General features: G+C 38.6%; 1 non-coding gene across 1 annotated transcript; it reads left to right on the forward strand.

Annotated features, from left to right (window-relative positions):
• Positions 1 to 237: 237 nt before the first annotated feature.
• Trnak-cuu (transfer RNA lysine (anticodon CUU)) lies at positions 238 to 310 on the forward strand. The gene has a single exon. It is a non-coding gene; the product is annotated as a tRNA-Lys (tRNA).
• The last annotated feature ends 7,941 nt before the right edge of the window (positions 311 to 8,251 follow it).

Here is an 8,251-nt window from a genome sequence, read left to right on the forward strand (position 1 = left end):
TTGATGGCCTTGAGTTGTAATAGCTGTTAATGGACGTTTAGCTAGCTAGATGATTAAAGATATTGGTCGCATAAATTAGATTTGTTTAAGGTTAGGTCGTATAAATTCTTGCGTGCACTCGAACCACCACCGATCACTGAGGGCGCGCGCGAACGATCGTGGTATGCGATCAGGCGATCAGGCTCGTTTCGTTTTGCGTGAAAAGTCGTTTTCGAGGGTGATTAGCGCATTATCCAAGCCCGGCTAGCTCAGTCGGTAGAGCATGAGACTCTTAATCTCAGGGTCGTGGGTTCGAGCCCCACGTTGGGCGAGTAAGTCTTTTTTGCTTGGTTTCTTGTCATCCCCAATGTATTGGACCATCAATTCGTCCGCAGCGAAGAAAGATACATCCTGCGCCATACAAGTATGAGCGACAGTCAGTCAGTGTGTAGTTATTTCATTTTTTTGATCATAAATTACACACCAACGCGTGCTGCTTGCCACTGAGGTGATTAGCTAGCAGCATCTTGTTTGTCTCCTGTCGTGTTTACTCACAATTTATTAGATTCATCCGAGCGCCACTGGTCGCGTGACGCGTCTCGGATGTGTAGTAGTAACAAGTGACGCAGCAAGAGGAGCAGCAACAGAAGCTGAGATTGGCTTTTGAGTGGTTGTTACTTAATCATTTGATAATTTTCACCGTTTATCAAACCGTAAAGATTAATTGATCGATTGTAACTGAACGTGTAATTAGAGGAACTCGAATACGACCAGCAGCTACGGGTACCTGGGGTGGAACTTTGCTCGTTCATTTAGCCCGATATGAGTGAAATTACACCCTGTTACGACAATTAATGCTGCTGGGCTGTGATGCAAATGTAAGGCTTCGCAACTGTTACAAATGGGTAAATTATACGGAGCATGAAAGTGATAGCTCGGTAAACCTGTGAAGGAATTCAAGTGCGATAATGAACGGGTTGCAAAAATCGTGGCTTCGTCGCGGTCGCAGGCATTGGACGGTGAAAAAGGAGTAGAAAAAATAAATCAACCACCATCGAGTCAATATCGAGAGCAGTGCGTTGCCCAAAAAGGCTTTGGTGGTAAACCACCAATCGAAGACTGTGGGAATGATCGAATCATTTGATAATAAACGAATAAATTCGATGCGATAATAAACGATCGAAAAAATAACAGTAAAACGGCACCAGAAATCAGATTCTTGTAACATGAATTTTAAGATTTTTTTAATTCGAAATTCACTACCTCGAGTACTAATGAAAGAATTTCATCCAAATTTGAGCGAAGTTAACAAACTTGATCGTCGAACGCTTGCTCTAGAACGTGAAAACGTGTTTAATCTTCACAAGTCCTGAATTTCTAGTAAATAAGAACTTTTCAAACTTGATGACCACCTGATGTATTTTTTAACGTTGTTTCTGTATTAAGGAAGTAATGTATATTTTTAGTATCCTGTATATATTTATTTGTATATCTATCTTTTAAAACTGAAACAAAAATTGAACGGAAAAATAATATTCATAATTAGAATAGTTACAAGCCGATGAAGCGAGGGGGTAAAATAAGGTGTGCCATGGCGGACACGATACCAATCCTTCAGGTTATCTGAAACAAAAAAAAATCGAGCGGATTCTGAATCAGTAAAGATGCCGCTGTCACATGAACCTCAGAAAAATGAAAACAACGTTTTTTTACAAAATGGCGCCCGTTTGAAGAAAAAAATGCCGTGTAAAAGTTTGTTTTCTACGTTTCCCAATTTTTTAAACATATTTGTTCTGGCAACACAGCCCTGCAAACTTCAACTGCATCGCAGCAAGCGTTAACAGAATAAGAAACGGTTGGAAGAGAAAAGAAGAACCATTTTTTCAACCACGTTTGGAGACAGGTTGTTCTTTATAACAGCAGTTAATTTATGAGAATTTAAGTGAACTTTAGAAGCGGTATTAGGTTGGATCATATGATCACCAAGTTGAAATTACCACAGTGAAGTCGGAGGAAAGAGAGTTCGGAAACGGAGTTCGGGTTTTCCGGAGCCAAATATCTTTGACAAGATGTCGATTAAGTCTAACATTTCCAGTGCTCGAGCTCGCGCACAATTAGCACTGCAGCGTTTGGAAGCCGAACAGCGGTTGGAGAAGCAAACGACGACAACTGGAAGAAGAAAATGTGCTGAGGAAGAGAGAACAGGCACTGCGGAAGAAAGAGCTTAATCTGCTAGAACGATCGTTGAACTAAAAATTAATTTAGAAGAGAAGATTGCAGAAGAAGGAAGTAGCATCAAGAGCTCGGTTGTGAGCAGAAGAGACTGGCGAAAAACGAAAGACTGTCTTGATAAACAACCAGTTTCGAAAGAACAAGGATTTTCGAGAAAACCGTTGCCGAAGAAAGTGCTGCGTATGAAGATTCTGAGAATGAAACTATAACCGACGAAGAAAAAACCGAAGATGACTCTTGGGTCCCAAGCGAAATCGAAAGTGATGTTGCATCATCGGCCGGAGAGCCTGACATACCATCACACCGAGAAGAACGTCCTCATAATTTTCATCCAGAATATCCTCAGCATGCCGGGACAGACACGCCACACGGGGCGAGGCCTAGTTCAAATCAGTTGGCAGCCAGACATATCTGGCCGAAAAAGCTACCGATATTTTCGGGTGGCCCTGAGGAGTGGCCGATGTTCAACAGTAGCTTCGAAACTGGAAACACAGCGTGTCGTTTCACAGAGGGTTGATAACCTTATACGGTAGCGAGGAAGCTTATAAGGACAAGTACGAGAAGCGATGGTTACGTAATTAATGTTTCCTCTCTGTCTACCTCAAATCATGGAAACGTTGCGTCGCCTATAGAGCTTCTGGTAACAAACTTACTTGTTACCTGCATCCATAAAGCTGGATTGGGTCCGGTACAAACGGAACCATCGCTGAAGGAATTCGGTAGGTTCATGGAGAGGTTGGGCGAGGACGCTAGTGAGGTTACTTGTTAAGCTTAAGCAGTGCAACAAAGCCGAAAAAGGCCGGTCAAAGAAGAAGAGACACTGCAACACTCAAACCGATGCATCCAAATCATCCGAGTCATCCAAGATACGTACTCCTTGTCCGATATGCAGTAAGGATGACCACAGAGTGAGGAACTGCGAGAAATTTGAACAAATGAACTTGGACACACGTATGCAAGCTGTGAAACAGCATAAACTATGCGGGACATGTCTTTACAATAGCAGTACATGAAGGTTCGCTGTAACGTTGAAAGTTGTGGCAAACACCATCATCCATCACTCCACGAGGCAAATGTAGTAGCTATTCGTATGGTGCCCTCGGACTGGTCATACACATGAATACGGCAGGCGGTCAATTTTGTTCAGTGTGGTGCCCGTAACGCTGTTCAAAGGTAACCGTCGTCTAAACACATACACCTTCATCAACGAAGGTTCATCTTTGAATTTGATTGAATCAGGAGGTACCAACAGCCTTGGAGTCGAGGAACCTACGAGCCGCTACAACTGACAAGAACGGCGAGCGTTGTCCGTAACGAAAAACCATCGAAGCGTGTTAATATCCAGATGAAAGCAGCCCATACTGTGGATGAACTAAAACTTCTCGGGCAAAGCCTTTCTGTTGACGAACTGACAGCGCGTTATGAGCACTTACGAAATGTGCCTGTTTAGTCGTACTCAGAAGCTGTGCCAAGTGTTCTCGTGGGACTGGACAATATAGATTTATTTGCTCATCTAGAGTGTCACAAGGGTCAACCTGACGACCCTATTGCGGTGAGTTCGCTTCTTAGGTGGGCAATCTACGGGCCAAGTGAAACTAATACGTCGATGATAAAATTCCTAATTGTGTACTCGTGTGAATGCAAAACGGATACAAAGCTGAATGAGATGATTCGCCAACAGTTCGTGCTGGATGAAGCAATTGCTCCTGGGTTTGCGTTACCCTAATCTGCTGAAAACATACGAGCTCGGTGACGCGGAGGCTGAAATGCTTGAAAGCAAAGCAATCCAAGGACCCCGAACTACGCGAAAATGTCCACTAACAGGTTCAGGAGTACGTGCGTAAGGAATACACCCATAAAGCTTCCACTCCGGAACTGAATGAAATACAGGTAAACTTCGGTATAACGTACATTTCACTTTCAAAATTGTACGTTGTATCGAATTGTACGTTATATCGAAGCATAATAAAGTACTCAGAAACGTAGTCTATAATACATTATTCGTGTATTGCTGTTTTAGTAAAGTTAATGAATAACTTCAATCAGAAAACGAAGCCAGCCTTTCTCATGATGTTTTCCTTCGTACTGTTGATTAAAGCTTGATTCATTTAGAATCCGGAATCACAAAAACAGCTGTATTTCGGGATTGATTGAAAGTACAAAATTTGTTTTAGCATCACAATACAGATAACTCATTGTTCTATCAGAAAAAAAAATATTGAAAAAAATTTTCCTTTACACTTTGGAAATGTGTACGTTATATCGAGGTAAAATGTACGTTGTATCGAGTGACGTTATATCGAGGGTACGTTATAACGAGGGTACGTTATATAGAAGTTTCCCTGTAGATAGTCGGCACGTATGGTATTTACTGCTCAACATAGTGTTACATCCGAGGAAGCCGGGAAAGAAGCGACTTGTTTGGGACGTAGCGACACAGGCCGAGGGAATATCACTCAATTCTCAGTTATTGAAAGGCCTCAATCAACTAGTATCGCTTCTCTTGGTAATCTGCAAATTTAGAGAACGAAAAATCGGGTTCGGAGGCGACATAAGGGAAATGTTCCATCTGTGGTATATTTAATGAATGTGGAGACCTTCGATGCAACGTACCTGCTCGGCGCAGTACGTTCTACGAAAGAATACTGATAAGTTTGCAGAAGAATATCCTGACGCGGTCACAGCAGTGAAGTCCACAATGTATATGGCAGCTTCCGGGGCTACTGTTCTTCACCGCCCAGCACAAGTTTGACGTTCCGGAGGAAGTAAAGAGGCAGAAACATTCAAAGTTTGTCAAGAAATACACGATTTGGCAAGCGATCTGCTCATGTGACAAACGGAGTGCACCGTACGTGACTACCGGGACTGTAAACGGGCAGATGGAAAATGGAAAATGGAAAATGGAAAATGGAAAATGGAAAATGGAAAATGGAAAATGGAAAATGGAAAATGGAAAATGGAAAATGGAAAATGGAAAATGGAAAATGGAAAATGGAAAATGGAAAATGGAAAATGGAAAATGGAAAATGGAAAATGGAAAATGGAAAATGGAAAATGGAAAATGGAAAATGGAAAATGGAAAATGGAAAATGGAAAATGGAAAATGGAAAATGGAAAATGGAAAATGGAAAATGGAAAATGGAAAATGGAAAATGGAAAATGGAAAATGGAAAATGGAAAATGGAAAATGGAAAATGGAAAATGGAAAATGGAAAATGGAAAATGGAAAATGGAAAATGGAAAATGGAAAATGGAAAATGGAAAATGGAAAATGGAAAATGGAAAATGGAAAATGGAAAATGGAAAATGGAAAATGGAAAATGGAAAATGGAAGCTTTCATGTCGGTCTTACCCCACCAGTTGAAAAATTTCATTGATGATCAGTGACTGTCAGAGTGAGTTCGATCTTTAACTTCCGAATTCAAAATCGAATGAAATCGAATAAACCATTCCTGACTGTTAGTAGCTATTGACGAATTTCATGCCAACTCGTCTTAGGAGTTGGCAGCACCATCTCAGATAGTAATGAAACGATGTGGGTGTAAAGACATGGGTCATTTAAGCAACTTTGCATACTTGAAATATTCGAAAAATAATTAGGCAACAGTTTGGTAAAAGACAATTTTTTTTCTTAATTTTTTACAAAAATTTATAGTTTAAAAACTATGATACCTACGAAATTCTTGTCAAAGGATGAAATGTAAGAAATTATTTAAATTTTCACAAAAAAATACCAAAATTTGTTTGGAAAAAAATTTCACTGACAAAAAAGTTATTAAAATTATTTTTGTCTGTATTATAGTGACTTTCAACACTTTTTGGCTGGTTAGTCACTTTTACTTACATTTTTGGAAGAATGTCGGGAGTGAGAATTGATCTCGTGATCTTAAGCGTGAGAGGTACGGATGTTACCATTACGCCAGATCGCCTCCACTTTTAAAAATTAAAATTCATTTTTCTCAAAAATGTATTTTTTTTAAATTCACAAAAATATATATATAAGAGCCCTTACAATTTTCAACAAGTCGTACATACATCGGAAGATGGGCACTTTTACAGGGGAAAAGTTTTTCGAACAACTTTTTAATATTTTCTTTGAAAAAAATACAACTAACCCCAATTTTGTTTAAAATCAAGATAGCGATATACTGTTTTAGATCTTGTTAAAATATAAACTTTTGTCGAAGACTTCCAACTACAACTCTCTATTTTTTATAGTTTTTGGAATATAAGTCATTTTTGTATGAAGACTCCTGAGAAAAATAATGTTTTGCTCGTAACATTTTTGTGTGTGAATTCTCACGTTTGACATGTTCTTGACATGTTTCTAAATAGAGAAAAGATAGCAGAACATGTAAATTGCGATAATTTATACATAAAAATGTTACGAATTAAACATTAATAGTATATTCTCAAAGAGAAAAAAATAAAAAAGTTGTTGTTGTTGTATAAAGTTGATGTCTTCGACAAAAGTTTATATTTTATAAACTTGTCGAAGACATCAACTTTCTATTTTTTATAGTTTTCGGAATATAAGTCATTTTTGTATGAAGACTCCTGAAAAAAATAATGTTTTTCTCGTAACATTTTTGTGTGTAAATTCTCACGTTTGACATGTTTCTAAATAGAGAAAAGATAGCAGAACATGTAAATTGCGATGATTTATACATGAAGAAAGGTTACGAATTAAACATTGATAGTATTTTTTCAAAGAGAAAAAATGAAAAAATTGTTGTTCGAAAAACTTATTCCCTGTAAAAGTGCCCATCTTCCGATTTATGGACGACTTGTTGGAAATTGTAAGGGCTATTCATATATATATTTTTGGGAATTTTGAAAAAATACGTTTTTGAGAAAAATGAATTTTAATTTTTAAAATAACTTTTTTGTCAGTATTTTTTTTTTCCAAAAAATGATATTTTTTGTGAAAGTTTAAATAATTTCCTACATTTCATCTTTTGACAAAAATTTTGTAGGTATCGTAGTTTTGAAGTTATAATTTTTTGTAAAAAATTAAGAAAAAAAATTGTTTTTTCCAAAAGTAGTCTAATTATTTTTCGAATATTTCAAGTATGCAAAGTTGCTTAAATGACCCATGTCTTTACACCCACAACGTTTCATTGCTATCTGAGATGGGGCTGTCAACGGCCAGTCGAGTTGGCATGAAATTCGTCTATTAGTTTATTACTAAATCGAAACACTCCTGACTATTAGTGACTATTAGTGTATTACTGAATCGAAAATAAATATGTAAACGGTATCGAATGTTCCATTCAAGTTGACCATGTCATCATAATTCTTGAAAATTCGATAAGTTTTCATGCTTAACGAGCCGCTTTCGGCAGTCATCATCAATTCTCGCTGTAATTTTTCAACAAGTTGTTCTCCCGACATGACATGCGAGAGCCTGAAGCACTCAAAACATGCGTAAAATAAAAATTTATTTTATTGCCTCCGGTATTGCTATAAAGAGAAACCCACTCTGCAACCTTCTCTTTCGACCAACTGATTCGAATCTTCAGTTCGAAACTTTCAACGGCATCGATCACAAGATCATCCCTCTAGGGTGGCGCATCATGACCCTGATTACGAACATGAATGAAACACTGCAACAAGCGTATCTGTGCACCACACAGCTAATTATCAGCAATCAAACGATCGAAGCGCTATAAAACATGACATCTGGCTTTGGAACTGTTAACTATTAGCACCTGTCATCGCACCTCGCATCCCGAGACGGAGGGAAACATGGAAAATTTCGGTCGCTTCGCCGCGGCACTTTTGAACTGTCGACTTCAATCAACTCTTCAACTTGCAACACTCTCCACAAACACCGGTGGACGGATCCAGTGGCATCCGATGTCTAGCTTATTACCGCAGATAATTATGTTATTTGCAAAGAATTTTGCTTCCAGCGGTGGGAATTTTTCTATCATTTATCTAGCGAGATGCATGAGGTTACGATGCAGTGCGGACGGAAGATGAATTCTTACAATTCTTACAAAGTTTGGATAGTAAGACTGCGCTGCGCTGGGTCATG

The sequence above is a fragment of the Toxorhynchites rutilus genome, chromosome 2 (genome assembly GCF_029784135.1).
Source record: "Toxorhynchites rutilus septentrionalis strain SRP chromosome 2, ASM2978413v1, whole genome shotgun sequence".
Lineage (NCBI taxonomy): Eukaryota > Metazoa > Arthropoda > Insecta > Diptera > Culicidae > Toxorhynchites > Toxorhynchites rutilus.